Source organism: Lathyrus oleraceus, chromosome 6 (genome assembly GCF_024323335.1).
Source record: "Lathyrus oleraceus cultivar Zhongwan6 chromosome 6, CAAS_Psat_ZW6_1.0, whole genome shotgun sequence".
NCBI classification, from domain to species: Eukaryota; Viridiplantae; Streptophyta; class Magnoliopsida; order Fabales; family Fabaceae; genus Lathyrus; species Lathyrus oleraceus.
The window spans coordinates 111,287,712-111,311,411 of NC_066584.1; the positions used below are offsets into that span (position 1 = coordinate 111,287,712).

Consider the following 23,700-nt stretch of genomic DNA (forward strand, 5'->3'; position numbering starts at 1 on the left):
ATGAGGACTTTTCCTGCTTGGGACAATTTTAAACAAACACAGGCATTGCCTCTTAAGGAGGACTTCAGACAGTTTGCCCGGTCAAATAACAGACCGGGTCTCCAGACTACATGAAGAAAGAAAGGTTTATACCTCAAAAGCAAATGCTAAAATAGCAAAGCAAGCAAGTTCAGAGAACTTAAGCAACTAAAGTACCTGAAAAAGTCAAACTTATTAGTAAACAAGTCAAAAGTTTAAATCAAAAGAAATGGCAAACAGTCAACACAGGGGATCAACTGAGCAAAGCATAAGACTCAAGTTATGAGTCAAACCATCTGCAAAACAAAGGTTAGCATGGGATAAACAAATCAAATTCAAACAAGTTTGAGTGATCTTTGAAGCATTGTGCTCAACCTGAAACAGATGAACTCAACATAAGTCCAAAGGACCACTAGGACTAGCCTAGGGTCAAACATGAAAGAAAAAGTCAAGGCAGCAAGGAAAAGTCAACTCAAAGTCAAAGTCAAACATTTGGGAAGCTAACACACTTGGGCCCACATTCAAATCATGCATCATTGTCATTTCATGAATATTTGAAATCAAAACAAGGCAAAGGAAAGCATACAAAAGTCAACAGAATGACTTGCATCAAAAGTCAACCTAAGCAATCTCAAAAATCATGAAATAAATCACACTCAATCCTAACATCTAACATGGTAGACATGTAAAATTTCATGGCATTTGGATGAGAGGAAGGCAGTCAAATAAAATCATGAAGTCAAACCAAATTCAAGTAAGCACAAGGAAAGTCAACAAGCATGGGTCAACTTCAAAAAATCATATCAAATTGAAAACAGAAGAGAAATGAATGAGATTAACACCAATGCAAAGCTCAAAGAGTCTAGTTATCATATATGAAATTTCATGGACATACAATATGGTATGAGGATTTCACAAAAGATTTGGCAAGGTATAGCACAAAAAGTCAACAAATGACTAAGTAGGGAAGAAAATTCACAATCAAATGGAAAACAGCAAGATTAATTCCAGGAAAATTCATACATCAACTAGACATACAAAGAGTGGTTCATGCAAAATTTGGGGCCATTTGGATGCAAGGAAGCATGTGAACAAAATTTGTGAAAATACATGATCATGGTATGACACCCAATGCAATACACAATTTCAAAAATTCATAACTCTCAATCCACCAATGATAAATGCACAAAGTCTATATGGAAATGAAGGTCAAGGAGTCTATTTTCACCACAAAAAATCTCAAAGGCATTGGATATAACATGAATATTTCACAATTGAAATGGTGAGATGTATCATTTATGCACATATGTTGAGAAAATAATTACCAATTAAAAAACCAACCAATGGAAAAATAATTAAAATTCACATTTAAATACTAGACTCAATTGTGAACATCATGGAAAAAGAATCATAATTTTTGGATGAAAAATGAATTGGAAATTAATTATTGAAGTTGAGTGAAATAATTGGTGAAACATGAACAAAAAACAAGGCAAAGTGGTCAAACCAAGGTCAACGGATGGCAATTTTGGTAATTCTGCAGTCACTTATTGAAGTGCTGCGTTTTGGCCTTGCAAAACGAAATGTTCCTATTGGCTCTCAGCCAATGGAACAGTGTATTGGCCAAAGGAGCTTCATATTTTCTGTTTTAGAAACCCTAGGTTTACAGCAGTATGGCCAAGGCATTGTTTTCAGGCAATCGATCAAAACATCATCAAATAATCAACAACATGCAGCATAACAAACATGTAATAACAACAACCATAAACCGTATGGATTTCTGGGCAGCTCAAACATAGCAAAACAGCAGGGCATTCATGTTCAGCTTCATGAAATAGATCAAAAGTGAAACCCAACAAAGGCACACAAACAAAAAGGCATTGATGCAACCATACTCATGCACACCTAAACAGCAACAAAACATACACAATCAAGCAAAATTACTGGGCAGAGTTCTATGGTTCAAGCATAACAGCAGGGTTTAGCAATAGCAGCATTCATGGCATTTCAAGCAAGCTCCTCAACATCAAAACAAATTTGGACAACATTACATAACAGCGCAGCATGGTCCTTTAAGCAATCATCATGAACAAAACTCGACCAAGCATAGCATAATTATGGACAAAGTGTTTGGTTTAAATAAAAGCAGCATTCATCATTCTTCATCAACAGATCAAACAACACAAAACAATAGCATGGCATTTGTAAATAATCAGCATTCATTTGTAAACAGTCAGCATTCATGGTCATGAACAAAAACATATCCAGCATATGGCAATGAGCATTAATAGCAAAACAACATCATCATAACAGCAGCACTTTCATTCATCATTCAATGTTCATCATCATCAAACTATCAAAACAACAACAACAATAATCGAACAGGGTCATGACATACCAACCTCATGCATTATCAACCAACACAGCATAAGCATATTCATGATATTTTCTTGGCAGCTTAAGGCAGTAAAACAGCAGGGTATATGAAATGCTTCATGCAACATGAGTAACAACAATAGCCAATGGCAAACACGATTCATGGGTTCTCATGCATTTTTAGGATTTGGTAGCAATCAAAATGCATCTCTATCATGAACAAAACGCATCCAGCAATTAACAACCACACAATAGTCATGCCAAACTATCCTCATGCAACAATAACCACAACAAAATAAACATTAGCTATAGGAAATTCTGGTCATGGTAGGTTCATGTAACAGCAGCAGGACATTAATGTTTCAAATGGATTTCATGGCAATGTTCATGGTTTAATAGCAGGGCATTTCATCATCAATTTGCAGCATGGTTGGTAGCATAACAGCATTCATTTTCAAACAGCATCATCAACATGGCATTGTGTAAGGTTCATAAACACACAATCAAACAATAAACCAGCACCTATGACCAAACATAACAAACATCAACATATGAATTTCAGGGCAATGGTCAGGAGGTTTCACACAGCAGCTTGTTTATGCATCAAGTTCATGGTATCAACAACATCAAACATCATGGTTCGACCAATCCACACAACAGCACATACACAGCATGGATTTTCTAGGCATGTTCATGTAGTTCAAAACAGCAGCAAGGTTTCAGCATGTTCATAAAAACATCATCAATCTACAGCAGATCGAATTTTCAAAATATTCATAAACAGAAATTGCTCACACCATCATGCTTATCTAACAGCATACATACATATTCCCACCATAGTTTCATGAAAACCAACAGCATAACAGCAAATCGATGGAAAAACACATTCAAGCATAAAGATGAAATCCCTATTTCTCACAGCATAACCAACTAATTACCATGATATAAGCAGCAGTGAACTCAGTGATGCATATACTACCAGAAACACACCATGGATTGGAGAAAAAGGAAGGTTGAAAAACTTACTTGGTGGTGAAGAAAAAGTGAATCAGTGGCTGTTTGTGTGTTGTAGCTTGAAACAGATGATGCTAATGACCAATAATGATGGATGCTTGATGTTATTTGGCTCAATCTTGCTTGGAATGCTTCAAAGCTCTTTTTACCATTGCTAAAGCTTGAGGAAAACAGAACTTGTGAGGGGGTTCCAGTTGGGATTTTCCACTTGAATAAGCCTACAAATGTGGTCTGGATGAAGAGGTAATGAAGGCTGCAAAGGGTTTTTGGTGTTTTGCTCAGCAAGATGCAATTCGAGCAAAAATGGAAAAAAGAGAGAATGAGGTTTTGGTCTGTGGCTGCAGTGTCTGCTCTGTCTGCTAGGTTTAGAAATGAGCAGAAAAATCCTCTTATATCTCTGTTTAGTATTCCTTAATTATGTGTTAAACTCAATTAGCTCAAATGGCCCCATTTGCAAATTGCTAAGTTGGAAACAGGTGAACAAGGGAGGTGCAATGCTGCTCGATTATGGGCCTCAAATAGGCTGCATACAGACTGTATGTTTGCTGTTTTGTTGTTGTACATGTACTGCTGTACTTGATTTTGCTCTTTGAAACCAATTTGCAAAAATGCCAAGTTGGTGCATAAGTGGAAATGGAGGTATGTTTGCTGCTTGAGTGGGCTGTGAAATGTTGCAGAAGGACCAACATAATTGATGCTTTTGGTCTGCTTTTGAATGCTGTCCTTGCTTGTACTCTTATAAAGCCAAATGCACAATTTTGCCAACTTTGCCTTTTGAGCCAAAATGATGGGAAAATGGTGGTATGATGATGGTTTAAGGCTTGAGACAAGTCACAAATGTGATATGGAACATTTCCCAATTGGCCAAATCAAGACAAAGTCAAAAACTCAAAAAGTCAAAGTTTGGTCAAACTTTGAATTTAAATGAGAAAGGTCCAAAAATGCTATTTTGATTGGCAAGGTTTTAGGTCATGAAATTTATATTTTTGGAAAGAGGATGAAAAATGTGGTGTGTAGGAAAAAACCCCACCAAATTTGGCCTTATGGTTTGGGAGATATGGCCCTTTGAAGTTCAAAAAATGGTGAAAATGATTTGATCATATCTTGACAACCACACATGGGATTTTGATGTTCTTGGACTTTTTGAAAATGGGAGAACAAGATCTTCAACTTTCATGTTGGGCAAAAATTCATTTGGAGCTTGTATCATGATGTAAGTTGAGGATCAAGAAGTTTCCATTTTTGGCAGTTGAAATTACAGGTCCACTTGCTATTTCTGGAAAATTTTCTGATTGGCTTGATTTTCTTCCATGATGAGGTTTGACATGATAGATGAGGCTTATACAAGCATGAATGAACTCCTTCAAATCAATTCTATCCATCAAAACCATAGAATCAACCACAGTTGACCAACTTTGACTTTCTAGGGTTTTGGACTTGACTGTGCACTTCTGATGAATTCCAAACCCTAATTCCTTGAGACCTTGACTTCAAATGATGTCTCAAGACATATGAACTCTTGATTATTGACCATGGTGCCCAAATTCCACAAGAATGGCCACCATCCACTGCTTTGATTGACTGTTGACCTTTTAGGGTTTTCTGCTTGGCTAGTGCATTGACTGCTGACCTCTGAGCCTCCAACCCTTGACCTGAACACTTCAAAAAGACCCTCAAGGCATGTGAACTTGTTGGACAAACCCTAGGGCTTTGATTCCTTGAGAAACATCCTTGCTTGACTGGTTGACTGATCTCCTGATCAGTTTGACCTAATTCTTGCTTGCTTGCTCTTGAGGCAACTGAGGTACAATGCAAATGTTATGCAATGTATCATGATATGCTATGACCTAATATGAAATGATATGTACAATGATAGGTGCAAATTTGAGGTGCTACAGCTGCCCCTATTCAATCAGCTGGGAACCCGAACGGATGATAGCAATGGCTGTCAGACTTTCAGGGTAAACAGGGATTGAATACAAAAGAACCGTAGAAATTTGCACCGACCGGATGTAATACAGAAAAACCACGTCATTTACCGATGACAAACTGCATGACAGCTTCAGAAAAGCAAAACCATTTACCGATGGTGGAAGAACTGGAATCTCGATATTTACCGATATCAACTTCAGCCCGACCATTTACCGATGGCGGCTGGGGAGAACAAACTTCTGAAAAACAAACCATTTACCGATGGTTAAAAACTGGGACCTTGATATTTACCGATATCAACTTCAGCCAGACCATTTACCGATGGCTGCTGGGAACTAATTTGATGTAGAAAGGAAGCAAGACCATTTACCGATGGTGGCTTCAAAGAAACTTGACATTTACCGATGTCAACTTAGCAAGACCATTTACCGATAGCTGCTGCAACTGAAAATTCGATATTTACCAATATCGAAGAAAACTGGGCCATTTACCGATGGCATCTCCGCTTGGGGAGGAACAAAATCTTTGTGGTGACGCCAGACAAGATGTTTACCGACGACTTCTGGGGATTTTGATTTCATTGGCAAGAGAACAAAGAATGACCAGACATTTACCGATGACTGGGATGAGACTCGATGTTTACCGACATCGAAAGATGATGTTTACCGACATCAAAAAGAATGACCAGACATTTACCGATGACTGGGGATGAGAAATTTATTGGTGAGAGACAAACAAATATTTGCAACTGAAAATCGGGTAGGACATTTACAAATAATTGATGAATTTGATCAATAAAAACAAGAAAATCGAAGTTACTTGCAAAAAGGGCAATCTTAAAGACATTGAAAAGTAGCAAACTTCCCAAAGCCATAACTTCCAATCCAAGCAGTCATTTCCTTTTCTCCAAAGAACAAATGAAATCTCTTATTCCATACTTCAACTTTGTCCTAGAGGGTTGATTTCCTAAAATTGCAAGGATTTTGAGTTATGAGGCCATGAAGTTGGTGTCTCAAGTTGAAACACTTATAAAATTTTCAAGTCACCTTTGATCCCTAAAAAGTAATAAACTTTGGAGCCAGTTTTCATTATGATCCACTTTGATTCATCAAAAACTCAAAACATGAAAGTTGTAGAGCATATCTTGGGCTTTCTAAAAAGTAGAAGTACATTTTTCCCATGCATGAGCTATGAGTTTCGAAAATGGGAAGTTAGGGTTCCAAACTTGATTTTCAAATCATGTTCATAATGAATTCTTGGAGGAAAACCATTTCAAATGTGCAAATTCCTTGATTGCAGGTCCTTTTGTGTAAAATATCTACATAGTCAGATGTTTACACAAGTCTTTGTTGCAGTACACAAAGAATTGAGCCTTTAATGCCATTTTTGGAACATTTTGCATAAAGTTTGATATCCATTTGCATAAAGCAAACTTTTTCCAACCACTCTTGCATTGAGCCTCTAAATTGTTTCCTCTGATCACACTTAACCTCTAAAGCCAGAAACAACCTCCTAGACTTCAGAAAAGCATAGCCAAGATCCTTGATTCACTCCACCTTTTCATCATAAAGCCAACATTCATTTTTGTGAAAAATGAAACCAAACATCCAAACCCGCATTCAAATTGAACTAAGATCAATTTCTGCAAGTTACTTGAGCCCTTTAGAGCCTATATAAATAGAGGTCCAAGCCTCATAACTAACCACACCAAGAATTGCATCCAAAACTCCATTGTTGCAACTTCCAAACCTCAAACTTCCAAATTCTATTTCTATTGAAAATTCTTCAAACCAACCATCCAAACACCTTCTAAACATCAAATTGAAGTTGTTCAAACCATTAAAACATAACTATAACACCTCCATCATCATTTTCCAACTCTCACTTTGCACACTTGCAAGTTGAGTTGGTCAAAAAAATCCAGGGGTTCTCAATCACAAGTGAGCATTCAAAAAGCTTCCCTAGGGTCTAAGCAAGCTCACCAGATCATCAGTTCTGATCTATAACCAGTAGAAAAGGAATTGGACCTTCTCCAATAGGTAAGTGCACTTACACTTGAAAACTCTTATGCATGCATAATTCTTAAATATTTATTTAAGTAAAAATGTAGTACATAATTTGTTTGTTGTATGTTTTATACTGTATGCATTATACCATGCTCATACATTGAGATTTTATTGTTAGAAAGTCAAAAGTGCAGTTCTGGTTTTTCACTTGGAACGCTTTGTACATTGAGTTTTAGGATGAGATAATAATACTATTAGATTCCTTGCGAAAAATAGAGCAATTTAAGTTCGTACGGTTTTTAATTTCATGGAAAATTGAGAGAGTTATGGTTGTTGGAAATTTGAGTAAAAAATGAAAAGAAATTGAAACGAGTTGAGAGATTGTGAGGTTAGTGATGATGACGTAGCGCTGACCTTGTCATCTTAGGTCTTGTTTTAAAATATGTATTATTAAATGTAAATAAATCACATGTCTTTGTATGACTTGTATGCTTACATGTTCAAACCTTTTGTATGATGTTGAACCTTTGATTGTGATCATATTGAACCTTAACATGCATGTCATGAATAACTTAACTTGTTTTCATGATTAAGTTGATGTTATATCTAAACCATGTCTTACTTCATGCATATACATGTTCATTAATACTTATTATGACATCCATATACACGTTCATGCATTATTATGCCATTCATATTTGTTTCTTCATGATGATATATCCATGTCATTCATATTCATGTTAACTTTATACATCTTTAATTGATGTTGTTGTATCTTTGTTCATGTTCACATGTTGTACATATGTGTTTACATACCATGCTTGATACTATTATAATCATGCTTCCATATCTTTGTAGATGTCATGTTTGAACATCTTCTTTATCATGTGTTTACCTTTGTGTATGTCGTGTTTGAACATCTTCTTCATCCTTGTTTGTCCTTGTTGATGTCATGCTTGAACATCTTCTTTACCATTTATTTATCTCTGTTGATGTCATGCTTGAACATCTTCTTTACCATTTGTTTATCTTTGTTGATGTCATGCTTGAACATCTTCTTTATCATGTGTTGATGTCATGCTTGAACATCTTCTTCATTTGCTTATCTTTGTGGATGCCATGCTTGAACATTTTTATTTACCAATTGTTTACCTTTGATGTCATGCTTGAACATCTTTCTTTATCATTTTCTTATCTTTGTGGATGTCATGCTTGAACATCTGTCTTATCTTTTGTTTATCTTTTTGCCCAAATCCAAGGGAAATAACTCTTTATTGACTTAATGTCATAGGTAGTTTAGCAACCCCTAGTTCCCCTTTGAACTTGTTAAAGTCATTTTCACTTTTAAATTATATTTAAGTAAGAGTTTGTAACTCTTGTAAGTGTGTTTGTTATGAACACTTACTTCCCCCTTTGGAACCTTGATCACTATCAAGTGTTCTTTCACCCTTAGTTAGGTGAATTACGGTTGCTCTGATTCCATCCTTATAAGGATCCATAGGCACATGACCGCGAAGTTTTGGTGACCAAACTTAATAAAACCTTTAGGTCCTTCCTTATAAAACACTTCCAAACAATAGAAAACAAAAAATAACATAACACAAATACTTTCAAAAGGTTCCTATAGAATACTTTAGATACTTAGGATGCCAATACCTTCCCTTAGTATAACCAACCCCCAAACCTTAGGTCTCTTCGCATTGGTGTTACATTGCACAATTAGAGTTTTATTTGATCTTTTCCCTTTCCTTTGGATAAATTAAAGTTTGGTGGTGAACATTCAATGTTTTGTGATTCAAGTTAATACAATAGCTTGATATCTGATTCTCACTGCGACACCTTGGTCGCCTTTTCTCGACCAAAACACCATCCATTCGACTAGCGCGCTAACCCTTGCTTCACCATGAAGAAATTTCATATGGTCTTACCCCATATTATGCGCCTAGAGCACCTGTAGCTGGGCCTAACTGTTGTACCCCAAAATTTTCCCTCCCCATTTTCATCTTTCCATCCAACCACTTGACTCGGGGATCATTTGCATACATTAACAACTCATTCATATGCATCATTCATCCATTAGCGGATCACCATAGATTCAAAACTTTTGGCTTGTGAAGCTAGGGTTTGTGTGTGCAACAACTTTAAAAGCATGGCTTGGCTATTCATCAAAGCATAGGGGATGTGAAACCCTAATTGCTTGATGGTGGAGGTATGGATTCAACAAGGTGCTATCTAAGCAATCCTCGGGGGTCTTCAAAACCCTAGTTTCTTGATGATATAAGGGTGGGATCCTATGGAGCTTCTTTGGGCTTTGTCTTGGCTACCAAAACCCTAGTGAGTGCTCATACATTAGAGGACTTGTTTATGTAGCATCTGACTTGATTCAAAGGGCTTGTTTGAGGGGTATGCCTAATGGAAACCCTAACCAAGGAGGGTATGGTCTTGATGATCTTTGTGGCTTGACTTTCCATCTGATAGCCTGCAAACCCTAGTTTCACCCATTGCTTTATCCTTGGCATGTTGGATGCCTTTTCTTGATCCTTGTCCCCCATAACCTTTTGTCTTGGCTCAAGCCTATGGTCCCATAACTTCCATCATTTTCTCCATCCATGTCATTCCATCTGATCATCTCAAGTATATGGTCCACTCTTGGTTTGTTTTCATCTGGTCATTGGTCTTGAATCCAATCCATCTTAGTCTTAATGCCTTGTTGTTTTGTCCATGGGTTGTTGGTGCATTCATGGCATTGTCTATTCAAGTCACTAAAACGTATTGTATTACAATCCAAGTGGTGGTTATTTCCATTGATTCATGATTATTGATTCATTCAAGCTTTAGCCTTATTCATCAAGTCATAGCCTTGTTCATAAACCATGTTAATATGACCATTCCATTTACAAGTCATGTCCATGTTCATTTCAATTCAAATTCAAGCATTTACATGTACAAAAACCAATTTGGAAATCAATTTGAAAACCATCTAACTTCCATTAAATCCATTACATGGAAAATTATGATTTTTGTCAACTTTGATCAAATGTTGACTTTGGTCAACAATTGACTTTTTGGTCAACTTTGACCAAAGTCAACCTAGGTCTTTGATCATCCCTAATCACTAAATGACTAGTCCTTGCTCTAATTTCATCCTCCATTTCCATTTGAACTTGATTTGGCTATGTAGGCTTGATTTCTCACTTTGATCACCAACATAGTTCCATGCCTTTCCATGCCTTGAGTTTGGCCTTGCAATGTTGTCACAAGTGAGCCTTGCACCAAAAGATAATCCCGAATCCAATGGCATCCACAAACTATATCTTATCAAATATGCCAACATTCATTCAAGCATACACGTTCATTAGCAATGTAACAGGACATAAAGCATTAACATGAACAACATTTCAAGCCAAGTTACATGGCCTGCCAATATTATAGCCTGCAGCAAACCTTGAACCTGCCAGCCAAGAACCATCATGAACCTGCAGCCAACACACCTGGAGCCATGACCCACATAAGCATGAAACAGAGTCATAATGGTATAGGATAAAGGGGCAAAACATGTTGCAAAGTCAGAACTGGAGCTAGCTTTATCATGCTACATGTGCACAAGTTTAGGCATATCAGACCTGCAAGAGGTAAGTCAGAATCCAGATGCAACCATGATGCAAAACTAGTTCACTAGATCATGACCAAGTTGCAACATAAACCCAAGAACCGAACCAATCTACAAATCATTAAATGGAATCACTTGCAGGATGCCTAGAAGGACTTCACACCACAACATAATAATACAACTTACAATCTGCAGATGGCCGTAAAACAGTCACACATCAGAACAAGGCACAAGTATTAAAAAAATAATAAACATCCATATTCAGTATGTTTCACAAACCCGGCATGGCATATCAAGGTTCATGGAAGATCAGTCACGAGGATGAAGGGATCCTCTTATACAAAATGCCAACCCAAGATCAAAAGCACACCATGTACCAAATTAGTCATCAGTGAACCTGCTAAACATAAGGCATACCAGGAATCTTCATTAGTGCAACAACTAGCAGAACCAATCATCATTCAGTAATAAATGACCATCAAGCTAGTGGTTACTTTCATGACAAAACAATTCACAACATAACAACCAATTCACATAAATATCAATCCAATATTTTCATTTGATGACATGAAAGTACCATGGCAAAGAAACTAACCATGTGCTAAGTTAATTTCACCAGCAACTTAATATCATTGCTAATGTCCAACTTTCAAGACATAGTTTCAGTGTAATTTCATGACAACACATAACCATACATGAACATATTGCATACTTTGGCATGACATTTAGGACCAAGAAGGAACCTGTTAACCCTGCCACATTCCACAACATACCAGGAATCAACACAGATTATGCACAACACTCACCATATGATTCCCTTATGTTGCATCAACTGAACACACACCAATGCAGAACCCAATCCATTGATCCACCTGCTGCACCATTCAACCAAATAAGCAATGAAATGCATAATAGTTAACATTAACCAACAACATAACACTGCCCAAACCAGTTTATTAATCAAGTTGGCATTAAGTGGTAAACCTGCTCAACAGGTCATTACTCATGTTAACCCAATTCCACTTAATCCAAATTCAAATACAACTTGCAATGGCCAGTCAGAAAAAGAATTTGATTTAACACTCACTAAGCCAACTAACTAATTTGAATTCATTAACTAACTCCCTAACTAACTGAGTTTGGAGTTAACTCAGTGAGTTCATTCTAACTAACTCCAAACCTGATCCTAACTAACTCCAGACCTAAATCCAAGCCTACTCTAATCCAAACCTAATACCTATTTAATCATGATCATGATCATCATTTCAGCACCCTTGGAATCATTACCCTCAAGGTCCTAAATTCTCTCTGATTCCTCTCCCTCTCACACTCAAAGCTCAATTTCTAAACTGCATTGAAGCTTCACATTGAAGCTTCAAGAAGAGAGAGCTCAACCTCATCAATCTGAATTCATCACACTACAAAATTCTGGAAGAAGAAGAATTGGAAGAAATGCAAATCAAAAGAAGAGAAAGAAAATATTGAACAAGTGATTTTCCATCTTCATCTTCTCCTATCAACACTCGACGGAGCAAGTCTCAGCTTCGGAGGTAGGTTCATCTTTGTTATTTCTCCATGTTTTGATTGCAATATTGCACCTTACATCAAGATGATGCTAATCCCTAACATCAGGGGCTTCGAATCATAGTCATAGGCGTGTAATTAGGGTTTGAACTTTTAGGGTTCTTGAAGATTTGGTTTCGGTTATAGACTTAGGCCAAAAATTAGGGGATTTGGATGTTATATTTGTGACCAGGAAGATGAGACGAGGCCGGAGGTAGGTCCATTTCCCATTTCTGGTGGCCACCGCCGCCAGAAGCGATTTCCGGCACGGTGGCCCACGATGGAGCTCAAGCGAGGTGAGCTAAGGTTGCCTTGAGGAGCGCACATATTCAGCTTTCAAATCCGGTTGACTTGGCCAGTCAACGCCCCTGGTATTGGATTTGTTTGTGGTTGGGCTTTGGTCATTCCAAGCCCAATGAAACTGCTTTCTCACACCAGTTTCACACCTACACCCCTTGGCCAGAAGTAAATGCATTGGGCTTTTCAGCCAAGGCCCATATGCCAGTTTTGGCTTTGCACACCATTTTCAGGGCTTGCCCCCCCTTGGCCCATTTCTCTTAATTACCATTCATTCCATTTTAATATTGTTTTATTATTTTTGTAAATTGTTTTTTTAGCACTTTAATTAGGTTAATTAGTTAATTTGTCTTAATTAGGATTTTTTTGTAATTAGATTTTAATTTGATTAGAGTTTAAAAACAATTAGAAATTAATTAGCATATTAACATGATTAAACCATAATTAGATATTAGAATTAAATTGATTAATTGGATTAATTTGTCTTGATTAGAATAATTATGATGTTTTTGCCTTTAATTAGATTTAATCCTAGTATAATACCCAAATTAGACATATGTTAAATCCACTGTGACCTAACTTTTGATGTGTTTGTCAAATGAAGATGACCCCAAGAGAAAAAATGTTATTAAGAACCATATGAACAACTTTAATGTTCATCAAAAATCCATTTGAAACTTGTAAGGTCATCATTCATTTCAAAACATTATAGGTCATTTTGACTGAAACCCTAATTTTGGGTAAACTTCCCAAGGACCTAACTCCTTCATTTTTTATGATTTTGAGGTGAGACTAATTGCATAGGAAATATTAAGATGTCTAATTCAAATGTTATGTTGGACAAAATTTCATAATCCTAAAAGAAACACATGTGATAATACAAAACATTATAAGCCACTTTGGACCAAAGCCATTGAATCTTGAAAAAGTCCAACTTCAAGTGCCCATAACTCTCTCATCAAAAATTCAAATGATGCAAAATTTAAGTCCAAACTGATCATGTTGAAAATATATACAACATTGATGTTAGAGGTGTTTCCATTTGAGGCATTCATCATTGAAACAGAAGGGCTTGAAGTTGGCCACTTTTGGCAAATTTTTCAAAGGCATATTTTGTACCTCAAACTTCATGACCAGTTTTCATAATTTTCCAAAAACCAAATGGATTTTTGCCCAACATAGCTTTTGTTCCTCATGTCAAGACGTTTCCAACCATTGCTCACATGCCTGTGTTTGTATTTTTTATGTGTGACTTTCGAAGAGATGAATATGTGTCACCAATTATGAAGTTCACATTGAATCTTGAAATGCAAGCTATTGCAAGGCAAATTACACGTTCAAATCAACTCATTGTGCTATCAGCTTGCAAATCCATCAGCTTTTGGGCCTCACATGCGCCTGTACAGGCCCATGCATGGAAGACCCAAAGCTTCATGCACACGAGTTTCTCCTCACTTGGCATCAGCTCCAGCTATAAATACCTTGCCATACTCATTCAAATTAAACCCCGAATTCAACCTGAAGCTCTGCAGAATTGGAAACCCAACCATACCAAAGGAATTCTAATTTTTAAGTTCTCATTTCAAGTTTGAATTTCAACAAAATCAGTTGATCTTCAATACTTATTCCTTAGCCTTGCAATCATATTACACCTCAAGATCAATTTGGAAGCAAGAGATTGAGTGGATCATGCTGTTTAAAGTTGCACTTCAAAGGTTTATCATCTAACTTTTTTGATCTGAATCTAACCATGTAATGTGAATTTCTTGTGTTCAAATGGTTTTCTGAAGTCCTCGTGAGAGAGGCAAGCCAGTGGTGGCTTTGATTTTGTGTTTTGAAGCACTTCAGTTTATGCACCTGGAAATTCAAGCTCAAATTTCTCATTCCATAGAGATCTTGAGAGAAATCCAAGGTTACAGCGGTGATGTACATCACCCCAGCTTCATTTTGGTATAAGGCTCATGCATTTTGGTTGAGGTTTGAAAACCTGCAACTGGTGGCCGGAATCAGTTGGCACACCGGAGAAGACGGTGGTTTCCACCACCGTCCCCACGTGGATGATTCCAGGCCTTTGGATCCCACTCCTTCGTTCTAATCGTGGCCATGCATTGTGTTTACTTTTTTTAATCCAGCGTGTGATGCATTTGACTAATGCCTACCATGGAAACGCGCTTCTGAACCCTTGGATGTTGCCACGTCAATTAATGAATTGATCCAAGGGGCGCTGATTTTTCTCTTTTTCTAATTTCTGTTTTATTTTCTTTTATTCCATTTATTTGCAAAAATTCATAACTCTTTTATTTGGAATCACAAAAATATGAGACCAATTGCAAAATTTTCTTTAAAAATCTAGTTTCATAATCTGATTTTTAATTATTTTTGTGAATTATTTTGTTTTTAATAGTTTTTAATTCATTTTAAATACTTTTTGATATCCCAAAATTCCAAAAATATTTTCTCAACACATATGGATGATGACAAGTCAATGAAAAATATTCTCATCAATTTCTTAATTGATTTGAGATTTATTTGAGATTTTAATCCATTTGTGTTATTTTTCTTGATTTTTAATTGTTTTAAAATAGTTTCTGTTTTCAAAAAAATGTTGAGAAAATTTGTCAAACCTTGTTTGACCATGTTAGACTTATGATGATTCAATTGGATTTATCCAAGTTGATTTGAATTTGAAGTTTGACCTTACTTTGTTCATTTTATTTTATGTTTTATTTTAATTCCAAAAAAATACCAAAAATATGTTTGACCTTTATTGACTTCTAATCTTCATTTTTCTTCTGTTTACCATTGGTTGATGTTGATTTCATTCACATTTGATCATTGTGTTTTGATTATGTCATTTGAATTCTTCTTTATCCATTTCATTTTATCTTCATCTTCTTCCTTTTTTTTAATTTTGGCCAATGAGTTAATGATTTGTGGTTAGCCTTGACATATGAGAGGCTTAACCTTCTTTGATCCAAATCAAATTCAACTTGATCAAAGATCAAGTGAACTGCTTTGTGTCCAAGATAGGTTGCTTCTTGGTCAAGCAAAAAACCTAAAATCCATACAAGGTCTTTCCTTCTTTTCTTTTGGCATGGCAAGTTGTAGGAGCTTGGCTTACTAGTCATGATTTCTAACTTGTGTTTATTTGCCTATAGTTTTATTGACCAGCCTCAGATAGGTGTGACTACTACATTAGTCCACTTACGATTGCTTAACATAACGCTACATTGTCTTATGACACACTTGAAGGTGAGAAAAACAAGAAAGGGGGGTTTGAATTATTTTGGAAAATAAAAGCTTTTTCAAAGATAAGAACACACAGAATTTTATACTGGTTCGCTTATAACACAAAGCTACTCCAGTCCACCCAGCCAAGGTGATTTCGCCTTCAAAAAAGACTTAATCCACTAATCTGAAAAGATTAATACAACCAAACGTCTAAGAGAGTGATCTCTTAGTCCTCCCAAGTATATAGACTACGCAGAGTCACTTGAGCAACAAAAGCAATTTAGCAAAAAACAGATTTGTAATCGAGAGTGCTTCTAAGAGTAAACAAATATTACAGCAGAATAAGCTAGCAAGTGTTTTCACGTATGAGCAGCAGCTCGTGAAAAACTAAGAGAGAATGTAAAAAAAATTCTGTGTGTTGTTGTGTATCTCTCACTGAAGTATGTTGTCCTTTATATAGTAGTGAAAGGACCGTTGGAGTGATGACAGAATATTGGCCTTTGATGAGCATTCAATGTCATTACTTATGTGTTTCTTGCCATAACCAATTTGTCTCCCTAAATAACTTCTTTCTAAATATAATTTCTTTCCATTTGAAGAAGTTCTTTCCGTTACTCTTTCTGGATTTGGAGAATCTTCATCAGAGTCTTTGTTATCTCGGAGTTTCTGTGTCAACCGAAGATGCGTTGAGGTTACGTCAGAGCTTCTAAGAGTACTGGTCTTTTAGATCATCAGAACTGAGTCCAGTGGAAGTTTTAGAGCTTCTGGTATTTCTGCTGTCTTGATTTGCTCAGAGTCAGAACTTCTGGAGCGCACTTCTTCTTCAGATGCTTCTGATCTTCTAATACTTTGTATCTGATCAGAGTTTGTATCTGATAAACGACCAGATTCCTTTGTTGCTGTTCAGAGTCCTGCACACTTAGAGAATTTTCGTTAGGATTCCATTTTTGGTTTCATCCTTTGTTATCATCAAAATCCTGGAATTCTATTGTAGAGCTAATTTTGTTCTTACAATCTCCCCGTTTTTGATGATGACAAAACAATCTTACTTAAGAGATGAAACATTTAGAGATAAGAGTATTTAGATCAGATAGACGTGAGCTCCCCCTGAGATAAGTCTGGGAGTTCAGAAGTTCTTACCGGAGCTTCCATGATATGATGTTTCTAGATACTCTTCTGCAAATTTCTAAGTACAAAAAGATTAGAACCATTTAAAAACAATGTTTGCAGAGTACTAAAGGATTTAGATATGTTCATCATAGCTGTTTTTAGTTCTCCCCCTTTTTGTCAGAATAAAAAAGACTTAGCAAAATAAAGGAAAGGCAAATATATATATATATATATATATATATATATATATATATATATATATATATATATATATATATATATAATATATATATATATATATATATATATATATATATATATATATATATATATATATATACAGATAGAAAGCACAAACAGCAGAAAGCGAGAACACACATAATCAAAAAGCAACAAGCAAATCAGCAAAGGAAAATCCTAGGTGCCTAAGGGTTTGGAGGTGGAGGCATCCTCTGAAGCAGTTGGGTCAGCAGATTCTGAATGTTGACATTGACTGAATCCTATTGATCCAATCTAGCTCGGACTTCCTTCGGCTCCTTCTGAAGATATTCAAGTGTCTTGAGAACCAGAGGGACAAAGGTGGAAGACTCCCCCTGAGTCAGAGCATCCGGTTCTACCATGTTGGCAGATTCTTCAGCACGACGAGCTTCAGCTTCAGCAGCAGCTTTAGCTTCAGCTTCAGCAGCAGCAACGTCAACTAGAGCTTTGGCTTCAACTCTCTTAAGTCTTTGTATTTCCTCTTGCCTTGATTTCTCTTCAGCTTCCTTTAGGGCTAGCTCCTCAGCTTCTCTGGCTAAGCGCTCATGTAGTCTTACTTCAGCATCTCTGATGAAGTCGTTTCTGACTTGCTCAGAGAGGCTCTTCAGTTTGAAGGCTTCAGAGGTCATCCAGCCAATAACTCTGTTCCAGTGTGTCCTAACAGCTGCAGGATCATCACTGATGCCAGAGTTGATGGTCAGAGACTTGACCTTGTCAACTGAGGCTCCTGCAAACAACACTATTGCTTCCTCTAGGGTTGGCAGGGTGTTTACTGGTTCAAAGGGTGGAGGTGGAGAAATGGGAGGGCTTAGGTTGAGAGTGGGAGTTTGTGGTTCATCGGATGTATTTGGTGGGTGTGTGTCAGAGGTATTTGGTTCAGAAGGTTGAAGGTCAGATGGTGTTGGGTTTGGTTGTTCTGTGGGTGGTGAAGTGACTTCAGGTTCAGGTGTGGTTTGTGTTGGCTGTTGTGAGGCCAGAGTCTGAGCTTGAAGTTGGGCCAGAGTGGGAGATGAGGGGTTAGAGTTTTTTGTGTCAGATGAAACGTTGTAGTAGGGAGGTGATTCTGGAGAAGAGGATGATGAGGTGGTTTCATTCAGCATTTTTGCGTCAGAAAGAGGTAAGGTGGTGGTGGCAAGGTTAAATTTCTGGGATGGTTGATGAGATGTTTTGGTGGTTGAAGGAGGGGTTTCTGAGTGAGTGTAGATAGGTGTTGGTTGAGGGATAGAAGAAGTAATGGGTTGTGTTTGTGTATAGGGAGCAAGAGAAACAGACTTACCAGAAGGCTCATGCAGAGGTGCTGGAGGTCTTGATCTGGAGGATTCTCCTAGTCTTGCCTTCTTCGCTTGCCTCGCCTTTTCAGAGGGTCCTCGTGGATGCTTCATGAAGTTTGGAGGCTTATCTGGTAGATCGCTTAAGTTGAAGTATGAGATATCCACTCCTTCTTTCATCAGATTATCTAGATAAAAAAGGATTACATCTCGGGGGTCTTCCTTTGAGAATAGATAGAGTCCATGGGGGATCTCCCTATGATATTTTAGAGCTTCCCAGGAGGTGTCCAGAGTAGGTTTGAATTTGACTTGATCCAGAATCCCCATGCTCTTCAGATTTTTGGCATTGAGAGGTTTTCTAGTGTCGATCATCACGTCTTCCATGAGTCTGAACTTTAACAGGTGGTCCATCAGGAGACTTTCAATCAGAACGTCAGAGATTAGCCTTCTTAGAGGAATGTAGTTTCTGGGCTTCATGTTGTTTCTTGTATCTCCTACAGAGTCTCTGAGATACTTGAAAAGAAGTGCTGGAAGGCAGAGCTTCAGACCCTTGTGGATGCAGTACAAAATGCACTTCTGATCTGTGTTGATGTAGTCTGAGGAGTTTGAGGCTGGGCGATGATGGATGGTACCCACAATGATCTTTATCCAGACACGGAGGTTCTAATGTAGCTCCTTGTTCTTGGAGGGGTTGCCTTCAGCGCTCTGCTTGAAGATTGTTGGGTTAATCTCATGGGACATGTATTTTGCCCTAGGATTAATGTTGTAGATTCTTCTGCCTCCATCTTTTTCCATGCCCAGAAGCGCAACAATGGACTTCTCAGTTATCACCATTTTGACTCCCAGAACATAGGAGACAATGAAGTGATCATCAGCATCAGCGAATCTCCAGAATTCCTTAACTAGATTTGTGTAGACAGGACCATACAAGCGTTTGAAGTAGTTTCCCCAACCATGATTTCTGAGTTCATTAGTGAGGTCAATGCCATTTCTTTTCATGTTGTCAAAATCCACCAAGGATTCACATAATACTTCCAGTTTCTCAAATGGCGTTGCAAGATTGATGTGAGGCTCACGATCAAGAATGTGAGGCTCTTTGTAGATGGGAGTTGTGACTACACCGGTAACCGCTGGGTTTGGGTTGCTTGAACTTGGAGCTTGTTCGCTTGAATCCATTTGTTGAGAGAAGTTGTAAACAGATTGTTGTTGAGCATCCACGAATGTTGTTGAAAGCTGGGATGAAGATGAAGAATGCTGCAGGAATGCCTTGAGAAAGCTGAGGTTTAAGGGTGCGTGAGCGTGAAAAGTGTGCAATGTGTGAAATGAATGTGTTTAAATACCCAAATTTGGGCGCATGCAAAACGACACACAAAACAAAGTTTAGCACAAAAACCAAGTCAACACGTTTAGAGGGAAAATGATTACAGCTCATTAATGATGTCTAATCCCAACAGCCAATACACTGCTCGAGGAGATCTCAAGAGACTGTTCCTTGATTACTGCTAGACAGCTGTCTAGAAGTTCCAAGGTCAGACGCAAGGTACTCCACGTGTTTGCTTTATCTGATCTTCAGGAATACCAAAGGATTGGTTCCTGGAGAATTCTAACTCAGATAACTTCTAACTTGGTAGGTGATAACACTGAAAGTTACGTATTTTCAACTCCGATTTCACATGCATTCTAGTTATTTTATTGTCATTTTTTTGTGTTATTACTGTGTTTTCCTTTGTTTTCAGGTTTTTACTTTAATCGAAGCCCCGATCGAGAAAAGGAGTGAAAAAGGGCTAAAAACCCTAAAATTCAGCATTTTGTTCTTGTGGCCTACCCCATGGCTGGCGCCATAGACGCTGCCATGACGTGTCAAATTCAACTTCCATCAACTCCCACGTTTTCCCACTACTTCCACTAAAGCGCCCCATATTGTGCTTGTCGCGGGCGCCATGGCCTTGTGGCGGGCGCCACAAGAGGAAAAACGGTTCCCTCCTATTTTCAAGTTGAAGGGCATCCAAGTCATTTCCATCTTTTTACTTGCTTATAAATAGAAACGCGAATTCACTTTTACAATCATCCAAACTTAGAACAGAGGCAAACTCAGAAGCAAATTTGTTTCACTTAGGCATATATTCAGTATTTTATAGTGGTAATCGCTTCGAATTGGAGTGTTACCACAATTTTGTAATCAAGTCTGTGATAGAGTCTGTAATCGAGTTTGGAGCACTTTGGAAGGAAGTTAATCCTGCCGCCATTTTCATTTCCGCATTGCAATTTACTCACCCCTCCGATTGGAGCAGGTTTTTATTACTTGTCTTTATCTTATTTATTTCCTCGCACTCGCTTTACTTTTATTTATTTCCTTGCACTCGCTTTAAATTATTTATTTCCTCGCACTCGCTTTACTTTTATTTATTTCCTCGCACTCGCTTTACTTTTGTTTATTTCTCGCACTCGCTTTACTTTTGTTTATTTCCCGCACTCGCTTTATATTATTTATTTCCTCACACTCGCTTTAAATTATTTACTTCTCGCACTCGCACTACTTTTATTTACTTTCCGCACTCGCACTACTTTTATTTAAATTAATGCATTTTTACTTTATCATGTCTAACTAAATCTATAAGGTTAGAATATGAGGATCGTAATTGAACCGATAATCCGTACAATTGTTCGTAGAAACACTTAAGGGCTATTTTAACTTTCAACTTAAGTTTTCCCGCACTTCAATTCCATTGGGTAAGATCGAAAGCCGTCCAACGTCTATTTAAACTTAATTGTTTTTAACTATTTCAAAAACAGCGAAAGCGCTTTGTTTAGCTCATTAGGAGTTTTTAACATTAAGAAGAAAAGAGATTTTAAAACTATTTTTGGACGCGTTTATAAGTTTAGAGTCTGGTTCGTAAGAACCTCTTTTGTTTAAGAAATCCAGGTTATAATACTTTTCAACTTAGTCAAGATACTATATTTCTTAAAAATAGGTTTACTACTCTAACGCAATGCGCACCTTTTTATAAGTGACAATAAGAGGGTTCGATTAGGGAGTACAACTCGGTTCTGAATACGCGAAAGCGACAGTTCCCGTTAAATTAGTTCTTTTCAAAGTAAGAAACACTGCCGATAAGTAGCTCTATTAGCAAGTACTTGGATTATCAATTAATTATGTGAATTACATTCGACCCTGTCTTTATTAATTAATCTTTATTCAACACTTTACTTTTCATTGCACACTCCAAAAACACTTATTTTGACTGCCTTTGATAAACACCATAACGACAGATAACGATAGCTTGACACTTGGTCTCTGTGGATTCGATAATCTTTTATATTACTCTGACGCGTTCGTATACTTGCGAAAAGCACGCATCAAGTTTTTGGCGCCGTTGCCGGGGACCAATTTTGTCAAATTTCATTTTCCTGTTGTTATATCGTTTAGACTTAGGCTATTTCCCGCCGGTCAATGCGAAGAACTCGTAGCACCGGAAGTTTAATTTTAGTAAACCCTCTGGCGGAACCTGAATGTTACGCTCGCGCATGTTTATTCTTTCATAGAATTAAGAGAGCTATGGCCGAAGATCAAAACCAAAGACCTCTTAAGGACTTCGCTCAACCATCTAATGAAGAACCTAGTTCTAGTATAGTAAACCCAATAATCCCAGCTAATAATTTCGAACTTAAACCATCCCTATTGCAACTAGTGCAACAGAGACAGTTCGCGGATCTCGCTACCGAGAACCCTAACCAACATTTAAAAATATTTCTTCAATTAGCAGATACTTTTAAAACCAATGGAGCTTCTCCTGAGGCAATACGTTTAAGATTATTTCCTTTTTCCCTCAGAGATAAAGCCATGTCATGGTTAAATTCTCTTCCACCCAATTCCATTACGACTTGGGATAACCTTAGAAGAGTTTTTCTTGCTAGATATTTTCCCCCGAGTAAGACCTCCGTTCTTCGAAACCATATAACTAGATTTACCCAAAGCCGAGGAGAATCGCTGTTCGAAGCTTGGGAGAGATATAAAGAGTTGTTACGAGCATGCCCACATCATGGTTTAGAAAATTGGTTAATCATTCAAACCTTCTATAATGGACTTCATTACAACACAAAGATGACCATCGACGCTGCCGCAGGCGGTGCTCTGATGAACAAACCTTATCCTGAAACTAGTGCCCTCATCGAAGATATGGCTCAAAACCATCAATCATGGGGAGTCGAACGAGCGACAGTTGAAAAGAAGGAAGCCCAAGGAGGAGTGCATGAACTAAGCTCTATAGACATGATGCAAGCTAAAATGGACGCATTAGCCCTCAAAGTCGAGCATATGTGCATAAACCCGAATACTGTAGCCGCAGTTTCGTCGGATTGTGAGATATGTGGAACCAAATGACACCAATCTGCATAATGCAGTCTATTAAATGAAACCCACTCTGAGCAAGTGAACTACACCCAAGGGAACCCATACTCGAATACCTATAACCCTGGATGGAGGAATCACCCGAACTTCTCCTATAAAAACAATAACCCTATCCAAAATAGTGCACCTCCGAGACCTAGTTATCAAGCCCCTAGATCAAATCAACCTATGCAACCTGTGCCACCAAAGCCGAGCCTTGAGAAAATAATGGAAAATTTTATCACCGCTCAAACCCAACAAAACAAGGAGTTCATGAACCAAAACATTCATGTTAACGAATTGATTACTCAGTTAGGAACCAAGGTTGACCAAATAGTTACTCATACCAAGATGCTTGAAACCCATATCTCTCAGGTAGCTTTAAACCAAGCCCCTCAGACTACACCTGGAGGACAATTCCCTGGACAACCCCAACAAAATCCGAGAGGACAAGCCAATGCCATTACCCTACAAAGTGGGAACGCTTATGATGAGCCACCAAACCCAAGATTGAGTGAACCCGAAACTTCTAAGGAATGTACCAAACCCCCGGACAAAGTAAAGGAACCAGAGGAATCTGAAAACCAGGAAGGTCGAGAGAAAGGAGAAGAACCTAAAGATAAAATTTAC

General features: G+C 37.6%; 1 non-coding gene across 1 annotated transcript; it reads right to left on the reverse strand.

Moving 5' to 3' along the window:
• Positions 1-22,623: 22,623 nt before the first annotated feature.
• LOC127099269 (small nucleolar RNA R71) lies at positions 22,624-22,730 on the reverse strand. Its single transcript, XR_007793794.1, has one exon. It is a non-coding gene; the product is annotated as a small nucleolar RNA R71 (small nucleolar RNA).
• Positions 22,731-23,700: the final 970 nt, after the last annotated feature.